The sequence below is a fragment of the Benincasa hispida genome, chromosome 4, assembly GCF_027475165.1.
Source record: "Benincasa hispida cultivar pf3 chromosome 4, pf3_genome.v1.1, whole genome shotgun sequence".
NCBI lineage: Eukaryota > Viridiplantae > Streptophyta > Magnoliopsida > Cucurbitales > Cucurbitaceae > Benincasa > Benincasa hispida.
In genome coordinates, this window is record NC_143481.1 from 55,836,478 (window position 1) to 55,854,526 (window position 18,049).

Below are 18,049 nucleotides of genomic sequence, written 5' to 3' on the forward strand. Positions count from 1 at the left end.
ATAGTGAATTACAAGAATGGTCCCTTGCTAGATATTTAGAGGATGTTGGTATTCAGCGGTGGGCACTGTGTTACCAGTCCAGTAACCGATATGATAACATGAGCAGTAATAGTGCCGAATGCTTCAATGCTATTACCAAAGAAACAAGAGTGTTATCAATAACTTCATTGCTATAATACATAAGAGGTCTACTGTAAGGTTGGTTTCATGAGTGGTGAATAATGTGGTCTAATAGTACATCGACACTCTCAATCTATGCAGAGGAAATAATGGGTTTAGAGTGTGAAAAAGCTAGGTGATGCCAAGTAAATCCAATCGATTGTTATAGATTTCATGTTAAGGATGGTGGATTAGAGGGTTTAGTCAGCCTTAACACTCGAGAATGTAGTTGCAAGCAATTTCAGTGTTTGGAGATTCTGTGTTTGCACGCTATTGCTACAACTAGATAGTGCAATATTAATCCATTTACTCTACGCAACCGATTGTATAGTGTTGATTCCCTAGTACTAGCATATGCAGAATCAAAAAACCCGCTTGGTTATGTATCAGAATGGAAAAAGGCACCAAGGTATACCGAGGTAAAAATACTCCCATCGAATAGAGTGGTATAGGTTGGTAGACAGGGTAAATAGGATATTGTCTGTTAGAGAACATGTCACATTTAAAAAATGTGGACGGTGTATTGTCTATTAGAGAACATGTCACATTAAAAAAATGTGGACGGTGTGGCCAACCAGGACATATTCGACAAAAGTGCAACGAACCACTTGACACGTCCAAACTCAACAAAAGGGCAAGGATGACATAGAGGACTCTTTAAACTCTGTATTATAATGTAGATTGTTCATTGTTCATATACACGATCAAGTAGTAGTATTTAATATTAAATAACGAAATTATATTATAGAACTACATCCAATACTCGATCATATTAAATAGCAAAATTGTATACTCGATCATTTCAACGTCATACTCGATGCTCGATTACTTTATACTCGATTATTTTGAATTCATAACCCGTTTGAAGGCGTTTGATTAATCCTTTGGTGCTCTGTACGATACTCGAAAATACTCGATAAAAATTGACTATATAGATGGTTGATTGACATGTACTATATACTTGGTATAATGTAGAGACGTTATGATAAATACTCGATACTCGACAATACTAAAAAAATTGGTGACTATATAGATGGTATAGATTTACAAATAGTGTCAAAATTCACATGGAAAGCTCTAATAAAAATAATATAAGATTTACAAATAATGTCAAAATTCAAATAGATGGTATAAAAATTCACATAAATAATGTCAAAATAATGTGAAAATTTACATAGAAAAATTGATCTACCCATAACTCTGCACCATATTGCAACCTGAAATCATGGATCTTATCTTGTCGTAATCTCTCCATACTCGACCCGATCACCAAGTACTCAAAGTACTTGAGACTGAATATCCCATAGTCCAGTGTATTTCCCTGTAGGATGCCAGTATTGATACGACTCAGCTTCCAAGGACTGGGTGCAAGGTCGGGCTTTGCATCATATAGGCGGCATAATTGTGCCCGTGAATGGAGAGTAAAGCATAAAGGAGTAAGGAATTTTAGCAGATCTTTCTCTTTGATGTACTTGGGCAATGAGTCATACAAAAGGATGCGGCCGATATTCATGTCCACGACCAGCAAAAACCAATGCTGCTTGTAGTTGACTGGGTTATAGATGTAATCGACATCTGCCCATCCGGGTTGATGTTCAGGTACCAATCCATGTAAGCGACATACATGTACTCTTTCTCCCATATTTTGGCAGCTTCTTCCATGGTTTTCCCACATATGGCCTTGAACAAACTATCTGGTGCTTATAGGTTTAAGTGACTCTGCAAAATAGATAACAATAGGTCCAAGTGTATATCAATAATGCAAAATTGTACATTAAAATTTAAACCCTCTATAATACATACCAATATGCCATGTGGCAATGTCGTGAACCGATGAGCACATATCTCCAGCTAGCTAATAAACTTCCATTGGAGAAACATGAATAAAGAATCGAGAACTTGTAGTTTAAAAGTTAAGTCAAAGAATGGGAATAGTAATTAACAAGCATATAAATGTAATAAGGGATGGTAACTTACGTCGTTCTCAACCCAATTACTATTACGTGTCATGACTCACATGACTCAGGCTCCATTGTGTCGGTCTCGATGGTGGGTGGAGGAATGGGGTCTTGGAACACTAGGTCACGAGACTCAGTGGTTGTTGGAGGGGTTGGGTCACGAGTCTCGGTGGAATGAGGAGGAATGGGGTCAATAGTCTCGGTGGAGTCCACGCATAAAACCTATATAATTTATGAAGTATGTTAGGTCAAACACAACATGATATAGATTTATATTAGAATAAGTTTAAGATGATATTATGTACCTGACACAATGATCGCAATAGGGAGGTGATTGTTTGTACTTCAGCTTGAAGGACACTCAAGTTGGACTTCACATCTTTCAAGTCTGACTGTACATCATCCAATTTATGGTCCATTGTAGCCACTCTCTAATCTATGTCACGGAGCGATGTGTGAATGCCCACACCTCTCATGGGTCTAGAATGCACTGTATTCAATCGAGGTAACCCTCGCTCTTAAGTTAGGGGCACATGCTCATCAGTAGAGAGCTCGTGAGACTCGTTCTGAAGAGGGTGAATCTCACACTCATCAGTAAGGAGCTCGTGAGAATGTTGCTCATCGAGTTCTGGCTCGTGCGTGTGATGCTTGTGACTCGTAGTCATTGGAGTGACTACGAGCATCCTCATCATGGTGTGATCTATGTGTCTCTGAGGATGTCGTTTCGACATCAATGCATCCATATACGGGTCGTTCATCGACCCTAGTGTCCCTATACCGCCTTTCCCTATCGAACATGATCAATGGTGTGGGTGTGATCCTTGTCTATACAAAACAACGAACAATTTGTTAGTTATATGTGCCATTCACCTTAAATCCAAGTAAATTGTGATGTAATACACTAACCTCGATGGACTCAAACACGTCTCACACTATTGTTTTGGTTGGGAGTGAGTATGTACACTCCTACCTCAGGAATCAAGGTATGACATATCCATTGAGTCGGGTTGCAGCTTTTTCGGTAACTGTTGAAATGATCTTGTATGCCCACATCTATCATAATTCATAAACGATTATAAGAAAAGCATAAGTAGTAAGTGACATTAACACTAAAATTAGTAGACCTCTTATGGTGTATGAATGGATATTACCTGAAAAGCATGAGTAAACCCCAATAGGTTGTACTTGACGAGGTAGTTTTTATTGATCTTGGACTTTTTCTTGTAGTTCTCAGACTTGCCACTCAATCCTCTTTATAGTCCAAGTAAGGTGCTCTCCCACAAAACATTTCTCCAATCCATGGAGTTGAAATAATCTAAATCCTCCACGTCAATTAATAAGGTCTTGTTGACATTGACCCTCGTCTTCTCCCTTCCCATCATAGCCAATTTAGTGTAGTAGAACAATGTCATCTTCACAACATCCATATCATTATCAAACTCCATCTCCTTGTACATTGTCTCTAAGGTACCAATATGGATGTCCCCTGTGAAGTCATTCCCCAAGTACCTATTATGTAGAGATTCAGTTCCTTCAGCCCTCCTCACAACTACTTGATTGGGTGACGGCCACAATCCCGTCACCAATAGGAAGTCTTCTTTGGTGAATGTTACAATTGTACCATTCAAATGAATGTCATTGATCCTTTCCTAGGGTCTTCAACCTCCCTCAATAGAATGTAGTGGACCAATGGACTGTTGAATGTAATGTCCATGTCCACAAATTGGCCAGATACAGTCTTCTTGAAGAGGGCAAGCTGAGTGGGAGTAAGCTTCTCTTTCACAATCTTGTTAGTCATCCCAATGTGAGAGGATAGGCTGGTCACTTGGCCTGGGAAACGATCATGGGGAGGAATTTTGAATTATCTAGCCATATTGCACAGAATAACAAAAAACAGGGAAAAATAAGAATTCTGTTCAATACTCGATACATAATGCACGTTCCTCGATGGATAATACAAGATACTTAATTTCTCGATACCCGATACATGCTACATGGTGTCCTTTACTCGCTACATTACAAGTGACTAGATGGTCGATTGTCAAGCATTCGGTTTGATTTTCCACCTTCATGCATTATCCAACTCAAACCCTAAACTCCAAACGGTTCGAACTAACAAAAATTTGAAAACTGAAATGAAACAAACTCGAAGTCCATGCAAGCGCATATCCAGGAACATGATGTGGAGATAGTTGAGTTTTAAGTGACTGATGCCAAAATAAAAACGAGAAGAATGTTACCTGATGATAGTCGAGTTAAACTACAAACAAGGAGAAGAATGTTCCCTGATGCAGAGATAGTGGAATTTCGAGTGTAGAGGTGTTGTCGTCGAAGGATATACAATTGGATGAACAGAGAGAATAGTCTGAGCTCGTGGGAAGTGGTGAAACAATGGACTTCAAACGCCTTCAAATGTGGTTTGAATTCAAAATAATCGAGTATAAAGTAATCAAGCATCGAGTATGACGTTGATATGGTCGAGTATACACGTGTCGATTATAGCCATATCGAGTGACCATAAAGCTAGGTATCGAGTGACCGTGCATCGAGGAATGTGTGACGAGCCATCGAGGATCAAGTAAATTCGTATTGGCAGGCACGAGGGGTGCATCTTAAGGGCGAATCGGTAAAATCGCATGCTTATAACGTAAACAGAAGGCCACTTTCCATTACTTTCTCAATAAGAGGCCATTTTTCATTTGGGCCTCCCAAATGAGGCCATCCGTACAAAATACCCTTTCATCAATCTAATCATCATTCAATTCCCACACCTATAACTTCACTCTAATTTTTCCCCTTCGACTCAATAGCCTTGGAAAAATTCTTCTACCTACCATACAATACTATTCAACGCCATAGACACCGATTGCGAAGGAAAAGTATCCCCTCAGGATTTGCTCACCCGGCTTTCGGCAATGACAGTGGAGGAGTTACTGAGGCAGAGGCCGCACGGTTGTGGCTGCCTTCAATCAGACAAAGACAGAATGTTGGGAATGGAAGAATATCGGAGGTTGGTGGATGGGAATGATAGAGAGGTGAGGAAGACTTTTCAAATGTATGAAATGGAGGGATTGGGAATTATTACGCCGGTGATCTTGTGGTAGATGCTTAGCCGCCTTCTGGAGTCGAGGAGCGTCGCCCATTGCAAGAGAATGATTGAAAATTTTTCTGATTGTTATATCTGTTGCTATTAGAAAAATATGTTGAACATTATTATCCTTCAAGTAGGCTTGGGTGGCGATTGCAACATTGAGAATGTCGGTAGAGGACGCAAAAGGATGGAGATGAAGGAAAGAAAAGAGAGTCCACGTCACTGATAAAAGTAATATTAAATTAATAAAATTTTCTACATCAATTAGCAAACTCATTATTTAACATCTACGTCATTTTACCATTAGTTAACTAACAGTTTAATTAGCCTTAGGGACCATTAGAATAATTTCTTAAATCTTAGGAATTAAAGTGTTCATTTTAAAACTTTAGGGATTAAATAGACATCTACTTTGAATCTTAGGGACTAAAAATGTATTTTGCCCTAAAAAAAATAAGTATGCAAGACCGCTAAAAATATACGAACATAGACAACAAATATGGCAAAATAAAATTTAAATTGGAATCATATTGAAACTAAGATATGAAACTTAAAACCAAATTTCTATATCTTTTTCTTTAATCTAACTCATCTTCTCCCTTTTCAAAGGATTTCAAGTTGTAACAATCTCAACTTCTGTATGTGATCTAATAAGAAATAATTTGCAGAAAAATGGGTGAAACAAATTTTCAACTAAAATAACAAAGAAATTGAGATGAAGGAGAAAAAAGAACGTGATATTGATACTTTATTATGCCTATGGCTATAAAATGAATTGAAAATACATAATTGATAACTTGTAGAAATACAAGTTATTTAACCTCTTTTATCTAAAACAATTAGGAAAAATTACCGAAAATGTGTTAGCTTGAAATGGAAATCATGCAATTATTACATTATGCTATCATAGGCATGAGAAACTCATAATCTTTAAAAGTTATAAAAATTTCACTCTTTGAATGTAGAGAGCTCCTCGAAACAAGGCGATGAAGCAAGCTACCACCGCTTTAATGCATAGAAATATTCTGATGCCCAACTTGAAATCACATGGCCTATGCGATAAGAGGAGACATGATATTAAATGCAGCTGACACATGGGCAACGGAGGTTAAATAAAAAAGATCAAGTTGGTAGCGGAAGTGAAAGGTTTGTGATAGAGCCAACGAACTTCTGACACGAGGCAAACAACGCAATAGGGCATGGAATTTATTGCATGGTGTCAGTATGATCATTAGTGAGAGATGCATAAATCTTCTTTTTGATGCCTATAAATAGCCCACAAGATTTCTATACAAGACATAAGAGACATAACCAAGAAATTGGCCAAATGCTGCTAAAATATCCATTCCTCATCCATAAACTCTTCCTTCCAAGCTTTACCTGGAGAAATCTTGAGTGAGGACTCAAGATTCTATCCATAGAAGAGGAAGAATGACACCACCATCCTCACAACCACCGTGAAGCAGCCATCCAAAAAGCCGAAAGGCGCAAGAGATTGCAACCTATGACTTGACTCTCTATCCTTATCTCTTTGTTTTACACTCATTACTATTTGTATTATTGTGCAAAGTTGAAAAACTTTCATTATCAATATGAATGCCATATTATGTTCTTATCTATCCATCTTTGTACCATTAAGCTTGAGTAACTAATTTCTTAATGGGTTGAGGAAAAATGAAACTAATATGTACTTGTAAAGCATAAACCTGCGTTCAACTTGTTTAATGCGTGTTTCATAAACTATTTTGATCTAGTCAAGAGATTGCTCAAAATAGAACTAACTGTTGTTTGAAAATACAAAGGATTTTAGATCTTATTAAACAAGAAAAAAAAATACCTTTAGAAATAAAGATACATCTTTTGCATGAAACACTCGTCGCATGCAAAATAGGATAATGTGGCTAAATACATTGAGAAGTGTAGCTTATAATCATGAGTACATAGTTTATGCATTGCTTAGGAAGTGTTAGTGGATATGTTTCTCAACCCTACTTCATTCATTGGAATCCCACATTTTTCATCGCAAACTACTTCATTCTACGTTGTGATAATCATCGTATTCACATCCGTTTATTTTAGTATTAGCATTAGAATAGATAAACCAACCCACCACATATTTGTTAGCAACCACATCAAAATAAAAAACAATCACTTCATCGCATCATTAGAAAGCAATCCCTAAGTTCGACTCTAGACTCACCAGAACTCTAGTTAAACTTACACTTGGGTTTGACTAGATAAAACCATGCGCTCATAAGTTCAAAAAGGCATACCACATAATCATTCTCATCACATCAATAGAAGCACATCAAATTTTTGCTGTTGTTGCTGGGGATTGCAGTGACTAAGTTGTGCTAAAATTATTGTTTTTTATTTTTCACAGGACTTGATTCTTGAAGTATTGTATCTCTATCTATGGAAGAGGTGCAAACGTTTATGAGCAAAGCCTTGACACTTGAGCTATTATAAAACCCAAAGATCGAGAGAAATTTTCATAGAAGAAGAAGAGCAAACAAGAAAATGAGACAAAGGAACAAGGCTAGGAAGATGGCAGATCAACAAAACGATCTTGTGCCAAACATAGTAATCAACACACTAAATAATGAAGATGATAATGCAGTTACTCTTGCCAATCCCATACTTCTAGCCAACGACTGCAATAAGACATGATTTTGTATGACTTCTCACTGGGAATCACGCGTCCAACATTGGATGGTTCCATATTTGAAATGACACCAGCCATGCTTCAAATGACTCAAACCACGGAACAAGTTGGAGGGAGACCAGGCAAAGACCGTCACGTTCACTTTAGAAGTTTCATTGAAATATGCAACACATTTGTATTTCTAAATATCACTCCTGAAGATGTTAGACTTACTCTATTTCCATTTTCACTATGTGAAAAAGCTAGGAAGTGTTGAGTTTTATGTCCTAAAACTTGCAGTTTGTAAAAATTAAAACATATTCTATTATCAATAAAGATGTTATTCAACATTTCTTCACCGAAGGTATTGAATCTATTAATTGCATTCATAAAGTATAAATCCAATAAACTAAGATCCATGGCTATTATATGAATACTTGAACTTTATATTGAGACATAGACATGGATTAAGTTCGAGTAAATAACCAAAATGGTCTATAGTATATGATTAAGGTTGGGTACCTTATTCTGGTAACACTATTGGATGCGGCCTATTCTGTAGCTGTTACAAGTTGTTGTAAAGATACTACAAACGAAGTGAACTAGATTCGTTCATGTATTGACATGAGGAGTAGAGGCATCCTATGCAATGAATTTGCATAAGATCAGACCAAGAAATAAGTCACTCTTACTTTATAACGTTGTTTACTGTTTAATACTGACCATTTCACTTAAATTACCTAGGTTACTCGATCTTAATCCTGAGCTAACTATGAACTCCTATCTATTTGAGATTATCCTTAGATTTGCATGGGTGAGGGTTGACTCAACAGCGTCGGCTTAATAAGCTTTCCATTTCAGGGGTAACACTAGGTAGATAGTTGGGGACATAGGGTGCAAGACGAAATTCACGCCTATCTGACTTATGGATAGGAGAAAGGTTGTTCTCTTAAGTACTGAATCCAGGTCTTGAATAAGAGGCCCCACCCTCTCACTGGCCCAAGAGGGATCTGATTTAGTGGCTAGATCATAAACCAATTATTCATTAGAGGATCAGTAGAATTTAAGAAACAAGATGTAATATCGGGGATAAAACAACATATTGACCCAGCCGTTATTATGAACAACCTGTGAATGGTCGACTTACTAGTTATGGTTAAATCATGTGGACACAAATATATCTAAAGTTCCTCATACTCGATGTTGGTTGCTTACTGGTACTCGATGGGTTTTGCCTGGTTCAAGGCGGTTCGAGCAGTCTAGAAGGTTTTTGAAGCCGATTTTGCTGTTTTATGTAATAGCTAGGCCTTTGTTTGCTTGGTAATGCAAAAACCGAAAACCATATCAGTTTTGTGTTTAATTATTTATGCATTTGATGTATGTTATAATTAAATAAATCTTGTATATGCATAATGTATGCCATGTAGAATTAAAAATCCCACCATAGGAAGCATGTTGCATGCATTTGAAGTATGTTATAAAATTGTTATAATGTATAGTATGCATGTATAGGGTTTCAATTGTTTTAATATAAAGGTCATGTTAAAAGTTAAATGCTTTTGATGTATGTTATGGATGTTTAGCATGTCTATTTTTATAAGTTGTTATAAAATTGAATTAGATATTAAAATCCATAACAAAGATAAAAAGCATGCTCACTTAGGTTAACTTGTTTTAATAGTTAAAATAGGTCATTATCTTATAAAATTTCGTACAAACTCAATCAATTCACAATCCTGTCTAAGGCTGGGGGTATTTAAGTTGACGGTTTACATAACACCTCCTACATAGGGATTATGACTGAAATAACGAGAACTGATAACCAGTTTTATGAGCTTGCATGAGTGGTGTGAGATTTAAAATTAGTTTTAGCCTAAACATCATAGGTTTAAATCCAAATGTAAACATTATACTTGGATAATAAACACATAGACTTAAGCTGTTTAAAATTAGTCGTAACAAACCTAAGTTAAAGAATACCAAAACATTTAGAATACTTTAGTGGGAGATTTACAATATATATGATATATCGTTTTTAGCTTTCACATCCTCACGAGTTCACACCGTGAGATCCATGCTCGGCTTCGTGTCGATTTTACCTCGAGTGCTCCAATCAAAAAGTGTTTGCATGGGTCAATAACAAGGTGAATGAGGGAAGTAGTTCATAGTAAGTGGATGAAGGAAATGTGTCAATGTATCCTGCGGTCTCCTCCATTAGTTTGAACAACGAGATTCCTATGTTGCGTATGCTATCGTTTTTAGGTAGCACTAGCTAGTCGTTAACAGCAATGATCCCTTTGGAAGGTTGTAACATAGGATTTGGAACAACCCAAGCTTCAGAAATGAATAGGGTTTTATAGTTCTGTCTTACACATTGTCTTCCAATTTGGGGGCATGTTCATACCATTCTATAAGATCTGAAAATGGTGGGTTACACTTACAAAATTACTAAGTGTTAATAAGTTCTTGACTGAAAAACGGTAGCTAAATGACTGTCGGAATATGAGATATTCTGGAGATAGTATTTAGTCAAGAATGTCTTGCTTTAGTGAAAGAATATTTGATTGCCTCAAGTAGCACTTATTCTAACTCACTATAGTATCGTTGCAAATAAATAAAGATCTATGGTTACTTTATTAGTTTTTGCTAAAAATTAGATTTAGATGCACTTTATTAGTAGAATTTGTTTAACATTTTTCAGTATGTCAAACTCAATAATACAACTTCTAGCTTTTGAAAAATTTAACAGAGAGGGTTACTCCAACTGAAAGTCAACTTTAAACACAATATTAGTAGTTGATGATCTGATGATTGTGTTTGACGAAGGAATGTCCTTTTATTCCCAGTTCGACGACAAACTGAAGCATTCAGGATGTTTATGATAGGTGGGTAAGGGCGAATGAAAAGGTAGGGCCTATATCTTAGCGAGCATATCCGATGTGCTCAACAAGAAACATGAACCCATGCCCACAACCTGTGAAATTATGGCATCATTTTAGGATATGTTCAGGTAACCGTCATCTTCTGTTCGACATGAGGCTATAAAGCATGTTTATAACTTGCGAATGAAAGATGGAACTAACGTCAGAGAACATGTTGTAGACATGATGGTTCATTTTAATGTCACTGAAGCTCATAGGGCTACTGTAGATGAAACTAGTCAAGTTAGTATGATATTAGAGTCTCTTTCGGAGAGCTACCTAACCTTCTGTACTAATGTCGTAATGAATAAAATAGTTACAATTTGACTACTTTATTAAACGAACTACAGACTTATCAGTCAATGATGAAATTGAAAGAAAGTGAAGCAAATGTTGTTTCACGACAAAAGAAATTTCTGAAGGGTTCTTCATTAGGAACGAGACCTGTTTACAAAAAGAAGTCTGACCCTTCTTCATCTAAAGACAAAAGTGTACAGATGAAGAAAAACGGGAAAGGGTATAAATAACCCACCGCCAAAAAAAAAATAAAAATAAAAAACAAAAAACAAAAACAAAAACAAGGTTCCCAAAGGAAAATGTTTCCATTGTGGAGAAGACGGGTACTGGAAACAAAACTGCCCGGAGTATTTGGCTGAGAAAAAAGTAGAAAAGGAAAATCAAGGTAAATCAGATTTACTTGTAATTGAAACATGTTTAGTGGAAAATTCTCACTCGACCTGGATATTAGATTCATGAACTACTAACCAGGTTTGCACTTTTCTACAGAAAACTAGTTCTTAGAAACAACTCTCAAAGTACGAAATGACTTTCAAGGTGGGAACAGGGGAAGTCATTTCAGCAGAAGTAGTGGGAGATGTCAAGTTGTTTTTTGGAGATTCTTTTGTCTTGTTAAGAAATGTATATTATGTACCAAAGATGAAACAAACTTAATCTCCATTTCAAATATGTATAAAGTATCTTTTGAAGTTAATGAAGTGTTCTTTTTTTCAAGGGGTTTTCATATTTGTTCTTTTAGACTTGAAAATAACTTATAAGTGTTAAAATCAACTGAAGGAAAAGTCATTTTAAATATAGAGATGTTTAAAACGGCAGAAACTCAAAACAAAAAATAGGAAATTTCTCCTAACATCTATCTTTGGCATCTCAGATTTGGTCACATGAATCTCAACAGGATTGAAAGATTAGTTAAAAATGGTCATCTAAATCTGTTAGAAGACAGTTCTTTACCTCTTTGTGAGTCATGTCTTGAAGGAAAAATGACTAAAAGATCTTTTACTGGAAAAGGTCTTTGTGCCAAAGAACCCCTCGAACTTATACATTCAGACCTTTGTGGTCCGATGAATGTAAGAGCATGCGGTGAATATGAATATTTTGTCAGTTTTATTAATGACTATTCTAGATATGGTTATATTCACTTAATAAGTCACAAGTCTAAAACTCTCGAAAAGTTTAGGGAATTCAAGAACGAAATAGGAAACTTATTAAGTAAAAGAATTAAAACACTTCGATCAGATCGAGGTTGTGAGTATATGGATTTACAATTCTAGAACTATTTGGTAGATCATGAAATTCAATCCCAACTCACAGCACCTAAAATACCACAACAAAATGGTGTTGCAAAAAGGAGAAACCAAACCTTGTTGGACATGGTTCGATCAATGATGAGTTTTGCTCAGTTACCTCAATCCTTTTGGGGGTATGTTGTATAGACTGCGATATATATTCTAAATATGGTTCCCTCAAAAAGTGTTTCTAAAATACTGTATAAGTTATTGAAAGGACGTAAAGGTAGTTTACATTTCTTTTGGGTCTGGGGATGTCCGACAGACGTGTTGGTACAAAACCCTAAGAAATTGGAACGAAATTCATAATTATGCCTCTTTGCTGGATACCTAAAAGAAAAAAAAAAAGAGAATTGTTCTATGATCCCCAAGAAGATAAAGTATTTATTTCGACAAATTCTACATTCTTGAAAGAAGATCATATTAGAAGTCATCAACCTCTCAGTAAACTAATATTGAAAGAAATGACCAAAGATACTACAGATAAATCAACAAAAGTTGTTGATGAAGATGGTCCATCAACGACGGTTGTTGCCCCATCACATTTTTCTCAAGAGTTGAGAATGCCTCGACGTAGTGGGAGGATTTTTCATCAAATGAACGCTACATGGGTTTAACAGAAACTCAAGACATCATATTTGATGAAGGTCTAGAGGGTCCATTGACCTTTAAACAGGCAATGGAAGATGTTGATAAGGAACAATAGATAAAAGCCATGGACGTAAAAATGGAGTCCATGTACTTTAATTCTGTCTGGGATCTTGTAGATCAACCACATGAGGTTAGACCTATAGGTTGTAAATGGATCTACAAAAGGAAAAGACCAAACTGGCAAGGTGTAAACCTATAAAGCTAGACTCGTGGAAAAAGGTTTTACCCAAAGGGAGGGGATTGACTATGAAGAAATTTTCTCTTCTGTTGCCATGATAAAATCAATAGGAATATTCTTATCCATTTCCACATATTATAACTTTGAAATATGGCAAATGGATGTCAAGACAGCTTTTTCGAATGGCCATCTTGATGAAAGTATTTTTATGTCTCAACCATAAAGGTTCATTAAACAAGGTCAAGAACAAAAGGTTTGTAAGCTTAAGAGATCCATTTATGGGTTGATGCAAGCTTATAGATCCTGGAATATAAGTTTTAACACTGCGATCAAATCTCATGGCTTTGAACAGAATGTTGACGAACCTTGTGTATACAAGAAAATAGTCAACAAAACTGTAGCATTCTTGGTACATTATGTTGATGATATCTTGCTCATTGGGAATGAGACAAGTTACTTGGCTGACCTAAAGAGATGGCTAGCATCACAGTTCCAAATGAAAGATTTGGGAAATGCTCAATATGTACTTAGGATTCAGATTTTTCGAAATCGAAAGAACATAATCTTAACACTATCTCAGGCATCTTATATTGAAAAAATGTTGTCGAGATATAACATGAAAAATTCGAAAAAGGGTATATTAACTTTTAGACATGAAATTCATCTATCAAACGAACAATGTCCTAAGACACCTCAAGAAATCGAGGAAATGAAAAAAATTCCATATGCATCGACAGTTGGGAGTTTGATGTACGCTATGTTGTGTACACGTCCTAACATATGCTTTGCAGATGGAATTGTCAACAGGTTCCAATCTAACCCAAGACACAGTCATTGAACGACTGTAAAAAATATCTTCAAGTATCTCAAGAGAACAAGGAACTATATGCTTGTGTATGGACCTAAGGATTTGATCCTTACAGGATGCACTGATTCTAATTTTCAAACTGATGTAGATTCTAGGCAATCTACTTTAGGATCAGTTTTTACTCTTAACGAATGAGCTATTGTGTGGAGAAGCATTAAAAAAAAGTTGTATAGCTGATTCCACGATGGAAGAAGAATACGTAGCTGCATGCGAAGCAGCTAAAGAAGCAGTGTGGTTGTGCAAGTTCCTATCAGATTTGGAAGTAGTTCCAAATATGCACCTGCCCATTACTCTGTATCATGACAACAGTGGTGCAGTTGTTAATTCCAAGGAACCTATTCAGAGAGATCGTACGTTGAGGAGATGTGATAGTCACGAGGATAGCCTCAGAAGACAATCTTGCTGATCCTTTTACGAAGTCACTTTCAACTAAAGTATTCGAGGGCCACCTGGTTGGACTAGGTCTACGATCAACATAATCTAAGGCAAGTGGGAGAATGTCAAAGGGTATTTTGGATGCCATAGTTTATTGTATTTTTCTCTCTTTATTTCTTAACATTGTAAACATTATATAGTTATATGTTTGTCTCAATGGAGTATTAGTGCAAGTGGAAGATTGTCGGGAATGTCTTAAATTCGCAGTTCGTAAATGTTGTTAACATATTCTATTTATCAATAAAAATGTTGTTGAGTTTTTTAATCAATAAATTATTATTGATATTGCATTCTTTTATGAAAATCAAATAAATGAATCCATGGTTATAACATGATAAAGTAGTTCATAGTAAGTGGGTGAAGGAAATGTGTCAACATATCCTGCGATCTCTTTTGTTGGTTTGGACCGTGAGATTCCTATGTTGCGCCTGCTGGTTAGCTTTAGGCCACCCTTGCTAGTCATTTAAACAACGGTTATCCCCTCTGAGAGTTGTAACATAGGATTCAGAACAACTCAAACTCCAAAAATGGATAGGATTTCTTAGGTCCATTCCCAACCTTGACTCTCCAATTCGGTAGCATCGTTGGGGCCAACTTCTGAAGTCTGAAAATGGAGAGTTACAATTACATAATTACTAAGTGTTAGAAATTTCTGACGAAGAAACGGTAACTAAATTACTATAGGAATAAGAGTTATTCTAGAAATAATATTTAGTCAAGAATGTCTTTCTTTAGTGAAGGAGTATTTGACTGCCCCTCGGTAGCACTTTTTCTGACTCACTATTGTATCGTTGCAAATAAATAATGATTATGGATACATTATTGCTTTTTTTTTTTTTTTTTCTAAAACTTGATTTGGATTTAGTTGGAATTCACTAATAAGAATTTGTTTAAAATTTCAGCATGTCGAATTCTTCTAAAATACTCGCTTCTGCATTAGTTAATGGTAATAACAATTCAATATGTAAATTACTAGCAAAAGATGATTCATAACAAGTTTTAAAAGAGGAATGCCCTTTATCTTCTATCTCATCTAAAGTTTTGAACTATATAGATGAGAATGCAAAAATCGAACGACACAGTAAATACGATTTACTTGTTATTGAGACATGCTTAGTAGAAAATGATAAGAAGACTTGGATAATACATTCAGGTGTCACTAATCATATTTGTATTTTCTCTCAGGAAACAAGTTCCTGGAGACAATTAACAAAAGGCAAAGCTACTTTTAAGGTAGGAACCGAGGAGGTTGTTTCAGCTAAAGCAATGGGAGATTTGAAGTTATTTATAGGAGATAGGTACATTTTACTTGAAAATGTTTATTACAATCCTTCTATAAAAAGGAATTTAATATCTGTCTCATGTTTACTGGAAAAAAATTACAAAGTTTCTTTTGAATAATGAAGTGTTCGTTGCTTCGAAAGATATCAAAATTTGTTCTGGAAAACTAGAAAATAACTTATACATGTTAAAACCGATTGAGGTAAAAGCCATTTTGAACATAGAGATGTTTAAAACAGTTGAGACTCAAAATAAGAAATGGAAAATTTCTCCAAATTCCTATCTTTGGCACTTGAGACTAGGTCACATCAATCTTAATAGGGATTGAGAGATTGGTTACGAACCGTCATCTGAATTAGTTAGCAGACATTTCATTACCACCATATGAATTTTGCATTGAGGGAAGAATGACTAAAAGATCTTTTTCTGGAAATGGTCTTAGAGCCAAAGAACCCTTGGAGCTAGTACATTCAGACCTTTGTGGTCCAATGAATTTTAAAGCTAGAGAAGGGTATGAATATTTCATTAGCTTCGTTGATGATTATTCAAGGTATGGCCATATTTTCCTAATACATCATAAGTCCGAAACACTTGAAAACTTGAAGGAATATAAGGCTGAGGTTGAGAACCAATTAGGTAAAAGGCTTAAAAAACTTGGATCAGATCGAGGGGGTGAATATATGGACTTGAAATTCTAGGACTATTTGATAGAAGATGGAATTTACTCGCAACTCATAGCACCTGTCACATCTTAACAAAATGGTGTAATGGAAAGGAGAAATAGGACCCTATTAGACATGGTTCGTTCTATGATGAGTTATGCCTAATTGCGAAGTTCTTTTTGAGGACACGCAGTTGAAACTGCGGTGTATATATTGAATATGATTCCCTCGAAAAGTGTTTCAGAAATACCTTACGAGTTATGGAGAGGACATAAAGGTAGTTTACGCCACTTCAGGATCTGGGGATGCCCAACACATGTGTTGGTGCAAAATCCTAAGAAGGTGGAAATCCGTTCAAAGGTATGCCTATTTATAGGTTGCCCTAAAAAGACAAAATGTGGTTTCTTTTATGATCCTCAAGAAGATAGGGTATTTATATTGACAAAATGTAACTTTCCTAGAGGAAGACCACATTAAGAATCATCAACCTCGCAGTAGGCTAGTAATAGATGAAATGACCAGAGAAATGTCAAATACATCAACAAGAGTTGTTAATCGAGCAGGTCCATCAGACAGAGTTGTTGATGAAACTGATACTTCACATCCTTCTCAAGAATTGAGAGTGCCTCGATGTAGTGGAAGTGTTGTGCAACAACCTGACCGGTACATAGGTTTAACAGAAACTCAAGTCATCATACTGATGCGTTATTTTATGAGATGAAATATGGAATGAAATGTGGTGATGGAAATACATTGAGCAACAAGTTTTCTCAGCGGAATCCAAGTATAAATTCCACTGAGTTTCTTAGTAAGTCCAGGGTCGAACTCAAGGACTAGGGAAAATGGTATGCGGTGGTAATTTTCAAGAAGACTTTGCGGTAACCAAGAAATCAAATAGTTGTTTTGGGTTGTTGTTTGCAGTGATAAAATAAACGAATGCGGCGGAATTACGAAAAGATTTGATAATACGAAAGATGCGATGAGTATGCGGTGAACGGGTTGAGAAGTGGTTCAGCTAACACTTCCTAGGATACGTTCATGTTATGCGATCATGCAACACACATACAATAACAAGTCACCCCTCGATGCAAATGCTACGGCTTCCAATACTAGAATGCATGCGATATATGCGATGAGTCTATAGATCTACACATAAGCCTCTATTCTTATTTATGCGATGAAAAAATGACACACACACAAATCAGGTGACCACATAATATCATAACCTATCTCTAGGGTGCATACGATGCAGGTTGGCAAACAGAGCTTATCTCTAAGTCCTTATTTCTCGCTTATGCAGATCTAATCTTGCTCTCTCGAGTCTAGATTCTAACCTAGCTCTCTCTAGTCTTAGGTTCTTTCTTTAGACTCTCTCTCGAGTAGCTCTAAAGGGATGTTGGGCACAACATAAAACAAGATAATCGCATGTAATGAAGGTCCTAGGTCATGTTAGCTTAGTTCTTCTCAACCCATTCGATAAATTTAGCTACTCATACATGCTTTTAAGAGAGTGAACAGATGTAGATAAAGAAATTCCATTGTATAGATATAGAGTTGAAATACAAAATAACAATGCAAGAAGAGAATAAAGAGTCTGGTAGCAATCTCTTGCTTCCCA

The 18,049-nt window shown here is 36.1% G+C and overlaps 1 pseudogene; it reads right to left on the minus strand.

The window, feature by feature from the left end:
- Positions 1-2,735: 2,735 nt before the first annotated feature.
- LOC150036827 (uncharacterized) lies at positions 2,736-3,972 on the minus strand (annotated as a pseudogene).
- Positions 3,973-18,049: the final 14,077 nt, after the last annotated feature.